Below are 14,149 nucleotides of genomic sequence, written 5' to 3' on the forward strand. Positions count from 1 at the left end.
AAACAATCCTTGCAACCGTGGTCACAAGCACCGTTGTTTTCTCCCTGGTGGCAACAAGCACATCCCCTAGTATCATGTTTCTGTCACTCAAGCTAGACATCGAGGGGCATGAACCCACAATCATACATAACGCTCCGTCTTGGAGTTACAATCTACTACTTGGCCAAACAATAAAAAGCAACGGAGAAAATGCATAAATCACTAAGGAACATAATATAAATGGATAATCAAATATATAACTCATAACAATCTGAACATAATCTCATAATCCATCGGATCCCCAAACCAAGCATAGGAATAGCAAGAGAATTACATAGATGCCTTGGTCATGTAGGGCAGCTCACAAGGACTAACCATTGAAGAACAATATTGGAGAGAAGACATCACATAGCTACTGTTCATGGATTCATGGTCTAAGGAGGACTACTCATGGCACGTCCGAGAAGCGTACATGGCGGTGGAGAAGCTCTCGGAGGTCAACCCTCCCTCCGGTAGGGTGCCGGGAAGAGGTCTCCTGACGCTCCCGATATCGGAAGTGTTGCGGCGGCGGAACGATGGAGAAATTTGTGATTCTAGAAAGTCTGCGAGGGTTTCCTCTCGGGACTCTAAATATAGGCCAAAGGAGGGCACCGATGGAGGTGGGACCCACCCAGGCAACCTCCTGGCGCGGCCTAGGGCGTGGTCGCACTAGCAGGCCGCGTGGGAGGCCCCTAGCCCCCCTCTAGCCCTCCTGCGGTGATCCATAAGCTTCTATTTTGCTGATTTTAATATATTATTTCTGGATTTTTTTGGGCTTCGGAAGATTGGTAAAAGCCCCAGCAAAATAGATATCGGCAGACAGAAACTGGCATTGGGTGCGTTGAGTTAGTAGGTTAGTCTAGATATGTGTAAAATGATATAAAAGTGTAGCCAAAAATATAACAATGTCACCAAAAACATCATGGAACGAGAAGAAATTGAAGATACGTTTGGGACGTATCACTTGCCTAGTAAAGTTGGTGGGAGGGTAATTGTTGGATTGTACCCCCACCTATATATAGGTGTCTTCTTCCCTTAAAAGCTTACCACTTACCTCCCTAAGCTCCATTGTTGCTCCAAAAGCTTATTCTTGCCCGATCTCTCTCCCTAGCCAATCAACTTGTTGATTTCCTAGGGATTGCTTAGGAGGGCCTTGATCTACACTTCCATCAAGAGATATTTGATTCCCCCACTAATCCCTTCTGGTTTTTGTTACTCTCGGGTATTTGAGCACCCTAGACGGTTGAGGTCACCTCGGAGCAACATTCCATTGTGGTGAAGCTTCGTAGTCTTGTTGGGAGCCTCCAAGCTTTGAGTGGAGATAGCCCCAACCATGTTTGTAAAGGTCTGGTCGCCGCCTTCAAGGGCACCAATAGTGGAATCACGACATCTCGCATTGTGTGAGGGCGTGAGGAGAATACAGCGGCCCTAGTGGTTTCTTGGGGAGCATTGTGCCTCCACACTACTCCAACGGATACGTACTTCCTGTCAAACGGAAGGAAATTCGGTAACACATCCTTGTCTCCACCAGTTCCACTTGTGGTTATCTCTTACATTTACTTTCTACTTAGTTATTTGCGGTGTATTCCTTGCTTATTCTTGTTGTCGTTGTTGTTAGCATCATATAGTTTGCTCACCTAGTTGTTCATATACAGAACCTTTTGTTGCTAACGCTAATTTGTTAAGACAAGCTAAAAAATGGTAGTTTCCTATTTACCCCCCCCCCCCCCCTATAATCAATCATATCGATCCTTTAACTTTCCACAATGCAGGAAACCACTATGTGGCTATGTTATTGCTCGCTCAACCTTCTTATAGCTTTGCTAGTTGCACGTGCAGTTGCTTCCATGTGGAAACATGGGTTCCTTTTTATATCACCATATTATTGCTAAATAATTGAATGCATTTATATACTTGGTAAAAGGTGGAAGGCTTGGTGTTCTAACCTGGTATTTTGTTGCACCTTTGTCACCTTAGTTTTGGCTATCGGTGTTATGTTCCATATAGAGCACTCCTAACATGCTTGGGTTGTTATGGGAACCCCTTGACTTTTGTTTTGGGATAAAACTCTTCTGGCAAGGCCCAACATTGGTACTATATTTGTCCAACATAATAATACTTCAAGAAACATAGGGTGTCATGAACCTGAGGAGTAATTCAACATAATACAGGGAGGGCCAATGCTGATGGTGCTGGTCATGAACAGAGTCATGTGCAGGGCCAACCCGGGGCAACTCAGGTGATGACTATCAGACCACTGTACATTGCAATCATCCGACTGTGCACTCAGAACGAGATATGCGGCTCCTATTGGGATTGTCGGCACGTCGGGTGTCCTTGCTTGATTTGTTTAACCTTTCTCGAACATCTTGTGCGAGGGATTCTGAGGATACTTTGGGCTATCTCGAGGTTGAGGTTTTCCACTAGGAATCCAAGGAGATCATGTGTATTCTGCGGTCGAGGTTTGTAACGCAGCGTGTGGTAGTTTGTGATGGAATAGTTGGACCACCTCTACAATGTTATATCTTTCGGAGAGCCACTCCCGCGGTTATGTGGCAACTTGGAAACTTTGTTCAACACCTAGTCATAGAAAACGTGAAGAGAACTTAATTAAAACATGCCAACTATGTGCTTATCCATGACTGTCTCTTCTCGTGAGTTCTGAATCCAGAAGAGAACATGGTGGGGTTATGCGTTACGTAAGTATGTGTTCAGGATCATTCATTTGATCATCATTAGTTCACGTTCGTTTATGCGTAGATCACCCCCTTTTATTCTTGTACTCATAAGTTAGCCACCCAAATAAATGCTTAGTTTATTGTTGCAGCCTCACCACTTAACCATACCTCACACATTAAGCTTCGCTAGTCTTTGTACCTTTCGAAATGAGATTGTTGAGTCCATGTGGCTCACAGATTACGAGAACAGTAGTTGCAGGTACAAGTAAAGTGATACTTTGATGCGAGCGCGCTGATTGTGCTATTTGCAGTTTCATCTTCTTCATCGATCTAGGATGGTTTCCAGGCCGGCAGCCTAGGTTAGAAAGGATGGACATCGTTCCTTTTTCATGTTTTCGTCCATAGTCGGACCCTGCTCTTCTACATGATGTTGGCATGTATTGCTGTATTGATGTGTTCATGTTGTAGCTTGTAGAGATTGTAAGCCAATTCCATATACTCATCTCTTTTGTACATGTACTTGTAATGATATCCATTCTTGTGATACGATGAGATGCGCTTCTATCCCTATCGAGGCCCTCGTGCCAAAATAAGGATACGATCGTATCTTGGGTGTTACAGCACGTACGACAAAGAAGTTTGCCTCTACTGGCTGACGGCCCTACTTTTGGCACTGAAAGTCACGGTAATGAGCTTATTTACCGTATGTTAGGGCGCTGCAGACGATAAAGAATTTTTCCATCAATCTTCCTAGACAAGCAGACCGCAAAGGGGCTAGACAACAAAGCATAACTGCGAGCCCCGTTAGGTGGCTAACGACAGCGTTTGCTGTGCGCCAGGTGATGGCAAGGAAGCTCTGCCTTTGACATCTGGTAGATCATGTCACTCCTTCCTCCGCCAACCCCTACCCTTTGTCGTCTGCCAGTTCTGGCCTTTTCTGTGTGCTAGCCCTGGCCTTTGCCGTCTGCCAGCCCTTGCCTTTGTCATCTGCCAGCGAACGGTAAATTGACCAAATGGGTCACACCTCGTGCTCCGAGGTTGCACAGGTTGATGTCATGTGTCAGCTTTGCCATTAGCTGGAAGACAATAAAGGCCTTTGCTGTTAGTTGGGAGATAACAAAGTGCCTATATTACCCCTTCTTTATTTGTTTTCTGTTATTTCCCTGCATTTTCACAGCACACATATAAAATATAGAATTGACATCACATATATGATATATAGTGAGCTAGGCGAGATAAAAATAACCAATACATATTAAAAGAACCAATAAATATGAAGTTTAACACTCTTCATCCATGTATAGATACATACAGTTTCACATTGTTCATCAACACAAGTAAAAACAAAAATAACTCCAAGAATTCCAGCTTCCATGTAGTGAATCAAATATGCAAAATGGGAATAAGAAAGTTAGAGGAGTAGTAGAAGAAGGAGTACAATAATAATAATAATAATAATAATAAGACTATAAGAAGAATAAGAAGAATAAGAAGAAGACTAGAAGAAGAAGAAGAAGAAGAAGATAGAGAAGTAAAATAATAAGAAGAAAGAAAGAAGAAGCTCATCTTTCTTATCTTCTTCTAACTATTTATCCTTTTCCTTCTCATTCTTTTTCTTTTATTCTTCTCTTTCTTCTTCTATTCTTTCCTTTTCTCCTCTTCCTTGATTTTCTTCTTCTTTCCTTGTTTGTGTCATTTTATATCTAAATTAGGTAATTATGTCGTATTAGAGCAAACGAAACATATTATGTCATTTTGGAGGAAAACAAGCTGACTATATGACATCTATGAGCTAAGCAAGGTTATTACGTCATTTTTACCTAACTAAGCTAATTATGTCATAGATGAACTAAATGAGCTAATTATGTCATTTTGACTAACTAACATGTATGAAGCTAACTACGCATTTGTTAAGCAAAACAATAGAGAAAACTTACCGTTGTAGTCATCACAGATGTGAAGCACCGGGGTTCCTCAAGCCGCTTTCACTAGGACAAGGGGTGTACGACACAGCTCGGGAGTTATGCTGCATCAAAGATCATTTGCAATGTCTTGTCAGCATGATGACACTCAAAATGTTAAGACTAGTAACTAATGAAAATTCAAGTGAAACTCACCGTTCCCAGCGCAGTAATGACTAGCATCGCGGAGTGGTCTGAGTGGTCTTCTCGCACACAGACCTCCCATTTGGTTTTGACAAGTCAATCATATTATTTAGTAATGAAACAAACATTACATGCATGATTTGGCTAATATGAATAAGAAACTTACCATGAGGAGCTCGTACATGGCATGGTGAGCCGCCTCATTCCATGCCCTCTCCTCCAACAATCAAGCAGTCTTATCCTTAGCAGCCAGTTCCTTCTCCGCCGCCACCTGGTCCTCCTCCTGCAGAAACGCCTCGATTGTTTCTCTCTCTCTATTTCTTAAGAGGAGCCTGCAACACCACTCAATGTTAGCATTGCAATCATTGATGGACACACACACACAATGTAATGGAGGAAAGTTATCTGAATCTGTACAACTAACCTCGATAGCGAGATCGACTAGCCGTGGGTCGGTCCTTATACGCACATGAGCTCGTTGTGCGCGCCTTGACCTCCGGGAGAGTGAGAGTACAACGTATCAGCCCATCTCCAATCGCTATCGAGCCATGGGGCCTCCCGCCACTAGCTATCATCACCAGCCCTAGATTCAAAGGTTGCTGTCTTGGGTTAATTTCCTCCCCTTTCCTCTCCTTCCCCTCCTCGTTGTACCTTACGAGGTTGGGGTGGGAGGAGATGTTGGTTAACTTATCTGGATGATCGACGTCAAACTCAAAGAATGCCTTGGCCGTCTTGTACGAGGCACTATGGGCCATGCCATAGAGGTCGTACACCTCTGGCACCTCCGTGTTATTGTGTTGCACCTAAAAGAGAGGAACAAAGTATTAGTAAAGGGCTCAAGCTAGCATGAAAAATGAATTGCATGAAGCATGAATCATACCACGTACCCAGTTTCGCCCAAACTGAAATAAGTTGGTGTTGCCTTGATGGTGTGGCACACCAACCATTTGGGCATGCGGGTGCTTCACATTGTCATTGATGGCTCGCCATTGTCCTGTGCACCACTCAACCACCAACTCCTCCCAAGAATCCATCTTATCCGCACACTATCTTGGGGGCACCTATGTTAGTAAAGAGAAATTTGAGTGCTACGCCAACGAATCAAATCAAGTAAATTAAGTACAAGGCCTTAAGAATACATAATTACCTTCTTGTTGTGCTCCTTCTTCACAAACTTCTCGCAGCATGATGACTTGTCCTTCTTAATACCATGCATGGCATAGTACTATCGAATAGCTTGCGGTCGGGCCTTGTGGCATAAGTTCTGTAATAGGCACTTGCACTCAGTATCAATAACCTTGTCTACCTCCTCCTCGTATCCATCCTCACATGTGTAGAAGGCCTGCAATCAAACGAGACAACATTGGTTAGTAGAATAACTAGCTATTGTTAATTTTAGATTGTGTAAAGGACAAATTACCCAAAAGGTATTGATCACTATATCGTCTCTCGTGTGGTATGAGACACCATCAATTATCTACTCCGGCGGGGCCTGGGCAGCCTTGTACTGCCCCAGCTCAATCCTAGTTGAGGAAGCTGACCCTCACCGGGCAATGTGTCAAACCCCAAGAAATTTAGCCGCCAAAGCACACCAAGGATGGTGTTCGGCTTGCAGAGTCCACGAGGTGATGCCAACTCCTGAAGTATGACAAGGCCAGGACATTAGATATTTGCAGAAACATGAAGGCAAAAGGTAGAAAAGAGTAAATGCACTTACTTCTCCACATCAGGCCTAATCACCGGCCTCTGCTCGCGGGTCGCCGGCATGGGCGGGTGCCATGTACCATAATGCTGGTACACGGGGACCCCCTCAACCACCTCGCCCTCACTATCAGTAGACTCATTCCTACCACCATCAGCATGGCGACCCGGCCCCTCAGGCGGATCCGCCCAGGTACCCCATTCGGATGTCACCTGGGACGTAGCCCCTGGATCCAGAGTGTCGTGGGCCGAAGCCTCTCGGACTAGAGTCTCCTCGGACATAGCCCGTGGGATTGGAGTCTCGTGGGCCGAACCTCTAGGACCAGAGTCTCATCTACTGAAGGACCGTCGACCCGAGGCTCATGGTCTGGAGTCCCCGTAGCCTCCACCTCACATAGTTCCACCCTAGTAGTCATGTGCTCGGATGAATGAGCTGGGGTGGCGGCAAGGAAGGCGTAGCGGTCCGCCTACCTCTCCCATGACGATGTCATGTACCTCCCTGGTTCTTCCCTCCGCGACCTCCTCTCTCGGTGGGAAACAACACCGATGAAGAAGCTCCCACGAGTGTCCCCATACTGTCAATCAACGCTCTATAGAGAGATAGGCTGGAATGAAAGTAGGCCTCCCGTGGGCCGCCGTTGAAAAAGCACCCATGGAGCGCTCTGGACCAGCACCCACCATCTTTCGACACCTTCAATGTCAAAGATTAAAATAAATTAGTACAATATAAAAAATAAGCACCTTACATGAATAAGAATATGTACATAATTTAAGTTGGGATGCATTCAAAGTAATAATAGCGTGGATCATCTATATATGCTCTGGGATCAATAAATGCATCATCATCATCACTATCACACGTGTCCTCGTGAATGACGTGCTCACCGGGTTCAGCGGCATCAACATGTGGAAGGCCTTTCTGTAATAAGTCAATTGTTGATTGATTATTCGCAGTAGTAACCTCTTCTAGTTCCGGCACTTCTTGTTACAGCACACGGGGGAAGATGGATTCACTGTTGTTGCCTACATCCATGTTTTGGGGTGAAGTAGAGCGGTTCTTGAAACGTTTTTTTGGAAAGACGTATTACTTCGAAGAATTCTACTACATATGTGTCTAGATTATTGTGATTTCATAATCCTCTTCATTGGGGGAGGTGGTCCAGCACATGGTGGCACTTCATAAATGACATCCCTACCATTTAGATTCTTATCAGTTTGGCGGGCCCATAGTAGAAAGAAAACTTGGGTCGCGTGTTGAGCCATAATATAGACATCGGGAACATCTAAATGGGTGCATTGTTTGATTTCGACTAGCCCTATATGTTCATGAGTCCTTCTAGTATCCTTCAGCTAGAACCAATAACATTTGAAGACTATGACGTTCGGTGGGTTTTCACCTTAGAGTTGAAGTTCATAAATTTCTTCAACACTTCCATAATACTCTGTACCGCCTTCGCCAATAGAAGAGACACCACAATTTCTATATTTTCGGTTGGCCATAGGTAGCTCTTTGCCAAAGTATAAACGGACATTGTAGTCAAAACCATTAGCCGCTTGTCTCAATTCAGCGTCCAGACTCTGAATTAGCCTACAAGTTTAATACGAAAGGATTGTTGCATTATACGCAAACTAGACCAAGAAATAAAATGGTCCATTAATAGTAATTACCATTTGTTTGAACCAAGAGATAAAACCGGGATAGACGCCTTCATGCTTTGCCAGAAGCTCATACTCTTCGATGGAATCCTTTTGGATCACCGCTCCATCCAAGAATTTTGCGATTTATCGACTGTATCAAATATGCGGGAATAAGAGTAGTTCAAAGGAATCAGAAGTTGCGGAACAATGTATCGAGAACTTACTCACTGTACGGCTGCTCTTGTCTTAGGTTGTCGAAGATAAACAACGAAATGGTCTGCCATTCTTCGACGTCCAATGCTATTGGTTTCGAAGCACCGGCTAGTGCGAGCTTCCCTTTGAATGGGCTGAGATTGGATCCACCTTTTTTAGGGTCGCCAAAATTGTACTGAAGTTTCGCATTATCATGATGACGATTTCTGGCTTTGTAGTCTGTTATCATGAAGTTTCCCACCTCCTTAGTAATGAATGCCTCGGTAATCGATGCTTCAATTATGTGTTTATTTTTACATTTTGCTCAAAGCTTCTTCTGCATCCTCTCATTTGCAAAGCTCTAACGATTTTGCATGCCACCAATCTTGCCTCATTTGGGAGATTTAAAATTAAATGATGCATTGGATTATAGAAGCCTGGTGGAAAGATCTTCTTCAACTTACAGAGAAACTCTAGCGCCAACTCCTTCATGTCATCTACTACACAAGGCGATAGTTTTTTTGCACAAAGAACAAGGAAGAAATAACTTAGCTCTGCTAGTACTAGCAATTGATACTCAGGAATAAAGCCATGCGACATCACCAACATTACGTGCTGAAGCCATATGTGGCAATCATGACTCTTGATACCAAATATTTTAATGTTTTCAAGACTCGTGCCCCTCCTTAGATTCGCTACTTACCCATCGGGGAACATCGACTACATTTTGACCCACAAGATAATTTCCCTCATAGCTCCCCCTTTTAGATTAAACCAGGCGTTTTGCTTCGACCAGTTCTACTTCCCTTTCAATTGTGGCATGTTTTGTAATGGTCTATCGCAAAGAGTATGTTCATCGACTCTAGCCTTAGGATTATGCTTTGACTTCCAGTGTGCACCATGTCGATGTTGTGTGGAAGAAGGAGTTCTTTGAAGTAAGGTAGAACCCACAAGCATGTCTTGTGAGTCCAGGCGTGATCAGGCTCGAGAGCGTTTAACTGATCCATGATATTTTGGCATGTCAACGCAGGTGGTGCAGAGTTTTTGAAAATGTACCTTTGATAAAGTTCTTCTTGTCTTTTCTGAACTCATGGCGAGGATCAAGGAACTGTCGATGCAAGTCGAAGCAAGAATACTTCCGACCCACCTGCGGCCAATGAAACTAAAGATTTGCCTTGCATGTAGGGCACAGGAACCTTCCATGCAGACACCATCCAGCGAATAGCACATACGCCGACAAGTCATGCATCGTGTACATGTACCATACATGCATTTTGAAGTTTTTTTCTAGCGGCATCGTATGTCTTGAACCCATTATCCCAATTTTCTTGCAGTTCATCCTCCTACATGTACACATCCATATTCTTCCCCGGATAGTTAGGCCCTGGAATTATCAATGTCAAGACTATGTTCTTTATTTGCATAATCTGTTCGGGGGGGGATTGAGTGGGATGACAAAATACCGGCCAACAACTGTATTGGGTTGGCGTCATACCAAAGGGATTGAACCCATCAAGTGTGACACAGAATCGAGGATGCCTTGGATCTGCCGCTTTATCCATATGTAATGGATCGAAGTGCGTCCACGCAAAAGCATACGATGTGTGTACTAACATCTTATTCCCACTTGCATCTAGTTCGGTTCTTTTGCCCAATTTTTGCCATGTAAACTGTCTAGGCATCTCTTCGACCATGAAAATATGTTGAAGTCTTGGTATGATAGGCATATACTGAAGAACATTAAACGAGATTTTGGTCTGCCTCTTCTCACCCATACCTTGTCTACCACAACATACCTGGAAGACTTGCAAATGGGACATCTATCTTCTCATAGGGCATCTGAAGTACATGGAGTCTTTGTCCGACTCATACATGTTTGCACGCATGACATGGCCTTTAGGTAAAAAGCGTCAAAATACTGTCAGCATTGCGTCGTAGCGTTCTCTGCCCAAGTTGATTTGAGCCTTCAGAGCCATTGCTTGTGTGATGGCATCTAGTTGACAAAGCTTAGTGTGCTCGTGGAGAGGATGTTTTGAAGACTCCAACATTTCATTGAAGGCCTTTGCAGATTCCTTGATCTCATTGTCAAAATGCCGAGCATCATCAAAGTCTTGCACCATGTCCTCGATCCTAGTACCATGCTCGTCGATGAAACAACGAAGCACCTCAGTTCTGGTAAGTTGGGCAGAGTCACCATGAAATGTCCGGACCGTATAATTAGACGTAAAACCCCTCTTCTGGTGGTGTTTACCCATTTCATCCTTTTTCATCTATGAAAATTTCTTGAACTTACAACATGGGCACCAGGTTTTTCTCTCGCCATTTGCAAATTCGTATGTCACAAACCCCTTAATTTTTTAACCATTCATTTGTCATCTCTTTGTGACTAGTGTGACCGGTGTACATCCATGTATGATCACTCATCTTTCCTAGATACTAAACAAACAAGAAATATATATCTATATAATTCAACATATATATTCAGCACCTAATCAAGTTTGTCAATTTTATTACGTCCATGCAACCTACACGCTAATAGGTAAAGATAGGTCCTAATGCTACCCGAGTATGTGTAGATTGGGTTCGTTTCCCATGCTCTGAACCGAATCCGACATAGAATTTTGGCATCACCTCCCCGTTGTTTGCGTGATACATGTCCCGGCATTAAAGAGAGAGGATGTGTACCCGGAGAACAAAAGTGACACACTAACAAAGTTCTGCATCGGCTATAGAGCACAACATGGCAAGATGAACCCAATCTACACATACTCAAGTTGTCCATAATTAACATGGACAATTCGAAAGGATAGCAGTAATAAATATGCAAAGACATGCATATTTATAGATGCCGCCCTGTTGAACGGGAGACGGCTAGGTTACAAGACTTGACATGAAAGTAAAATCTAGTGGCATCGACACGATGACTGGAACAGAGCAAATAGATGAAGGGGAGGACATGACAGTCGAGCTCACGCATAGACTGTGGACGTGATAGTCGAATGACGACGGGAACAACAATGCGACTGACGGTGCTCCTATAGGCGAAGACAAGATCCATGCACATGATCCTGAGAATTAGTTCAATACCGTAACTATTAACTGCGAGGATCTTCTGCTCTCTTGTTTCCACAATCATAGCGGCAGATAAATATGATTTTTATGCTATAAAAGTCATGTCTACTCGTCTATTTAGTATGATAAATCAGCACAATTATGTTTGTGTATTAATTTGGATTTCCATACTAGGTATTATTAACCATGTCCTTAAAAGTTTCCATGACTTGCTGAAGTGCTATTGGCGGTAGTGTACATCCATGTACCAGCCACTTCTATTGTTAATGTTCCAAATTCTCATTGTTATACCTTCGACAGTGATGGCCACCTTGTTGACTTCCTATCCTTACAATGCCACTAATCATTACGTGTACTTACTTAGAAAATACATCAATTTCTTCATATCATTGTATCCTAAGTTGTTGCTAGACATATCTAGCCAAGAAGGATTTTGAATATAGTGAGGAGGTAATTTATCATACATTCATCCTAAATTATTCTGAAAATCATATATTCTAGTTACATATATCCCGTTCGTTACCAGAACCAACATAAAATTTTCTTAACGAGTTCACCAACAACTACATTTTCACCTACCAATAGCCCATTGTAAGTTCACTGTAGTAGGAAATGGTGACAATCGTTCCTAGACGAGAACCCATCACACTCGTAATGATGGCAATCGAGATGTTTAATTTTTTGCGAGGGTAAATATCAACATGGCTTGAAACTGAAGCAGGTTTAATAAAGTAGTGCTAGATGCTATTGTTTCATCCATAGATTGTTGCAGTTGTCTTTTACATACCACTCTTGCGAATGTTGGTTACGGTGATATTTTTTGAGGTAGTTGTTGCTTTGCTACATGGTTTTGTCTAATCAATATATTTTCCTTAGTTTCTTTCATATAGGAATGCTTGTGATTTCAATAATCAAAGCGGAGAGCTGTCTCGAACGAGACAACGGAGCTCGATCCAGAGTTATCCCGTTTTAAAATTTCATTTTCCAGAGTGCAATTTTTTTGAATATTTCTATTAACACACATACACATGTATATTATGTATGTGCAACATTTCACAGCATTACAATTTCACATGTAGGGAGAGATATACAAATACATATTTTTAAGAGGGCACATTACTTTTGTTTTGGGCCTTATGTTTTTACAACCTACAAATCACAACATTTTTTAACAAAATTTCACACATTCATTCAGAAAACCTTTATCTTTCTACATGTTATTAACTTCTAACTCATTTAGAATATAAACCATTTTAAGACGTCCATGTGATCCATTGAAATTTACGAATACGTGCTTCGTTTAGCTTACTGTTATGTATGCTTATTATATGTAAAAAAAGCTTGTGATACAAATATAAAAGGAGGGTTGACCTTGGATTGAGGAGGACATCACAGGTGGAGGTGGGCCGATGGAGGAAGGGAGGCACAGGGAGGAAGGCCAGCGCGGGGTGGGTCGGGGATGGCATGGGAAGGATGCCGCTATGATGGAGGAGGGTCGTGGGGAGGCGGCGCCGCGGCCTGGCTGCAACGGCGGGGCATCACATCCTGGATCATGGGGGATCGCCACTGCTTGGATCCTACTTGGAGGTTGTCGGGGTAGGGGCTGAGTCAATTGAGGGGCTGAGGGAAGTGAGGGAGGAGGTAGGGCGATGGAAGAAGGAGGTGGGGAAGGAAGGGAGGTGTGCGGTGGTGTGTTGGTACGTCTGGAGGTCGGGTGGAGGGGAGAGAGTGGGTGGGGGAATGGCCGTTAGAGTGTGGGGGAGAGAGATGGGGGTGGGGGGAACGGTTGTTAGATAGGCATCCTCTTTGCCGTGTGCTAGCACACGACAAAGAGTATAAATGCAAATGACAAAGAGCTAGTAGACGTCATCTAGTCCGTCTAGTCCAGTGGGTTCTTTGTAGTCTGCCTTTAGGCTCTTTGTTGTCGTCTAGCACACGGAAAAGAATGGACTCGTGGCAAACAATATCTTTAACACGAGTCCCTTCTTTGCTGTCTGTTTTGTGGAAGCTGACGGCAAAGAACTTCTTTGCCGTCAGCTGGCACACGACAAAGGATGCGCAGATGGCAAATTTTGTATTTCCTGTAGTGATGTACTTGTTATGATATCCATTGTTGCAAAATAATGAGATGCACTTCTATCACCATCTGGAAACTATGATATCCGAGATTGTTTGATACCCAAACCGTTAAACTTAGAGCGACACTATAGCAAGTCAAATCACACACATTTTTTGTTCTGGAAACTCTATTGCCAGGCCGCAAACTTCCCTTTCTTCCCATGCCTAGCCTTTTTGCATAGTGCACACACCCCTTGCGTGTGCCCGATATTCTTTGTTGACCCTGAACAAGAATCACGAAGACCGGTAGTACCACTATAGAACGTATACAACTATGGTTGCCTTGGATCCCACAAGACCAACCCATGAACAGCTACATCCATTGACGAACGCAAACTGCCTCGAATGCCCCGTTCGTAGGTATGACCTCAAAATGCTCGCCCATGAACGAATGTTGTGATGTATGAGATGCTCCTATTTGCATCATGTGGGATTAGTCGTTGCATGTTCCTTCTCATTTCCACCATCACCGACATGTGGGACACCCGGTAACGAATCATTCCCCGTTAATCTTGTAGTTTCCGCACATCTCCACACTTGTTATTTTGCACCGTCATCTCAATGAGTTGTCGGAACCGAAACGCTGCCGTGGCATCGTTTCTGCTTTCGCCACTGTGGCACCCCCAT

This window comes from Hordeum vulgare, chromosome 6H, assembly GCF_904849725.1.
Source record: "Hordeum vulgare subsp. vulgare chromosome 6H, MorexV3_pseudomolecules_assembly, whole genome shotgun sequence".
NCBI classification, from domain to species: Eukaryota; Viridiplantae; Streptophyta; class Magnoliopsida; order Poales; family Poaceae; genus Hordeum; species Hordeum vulgare.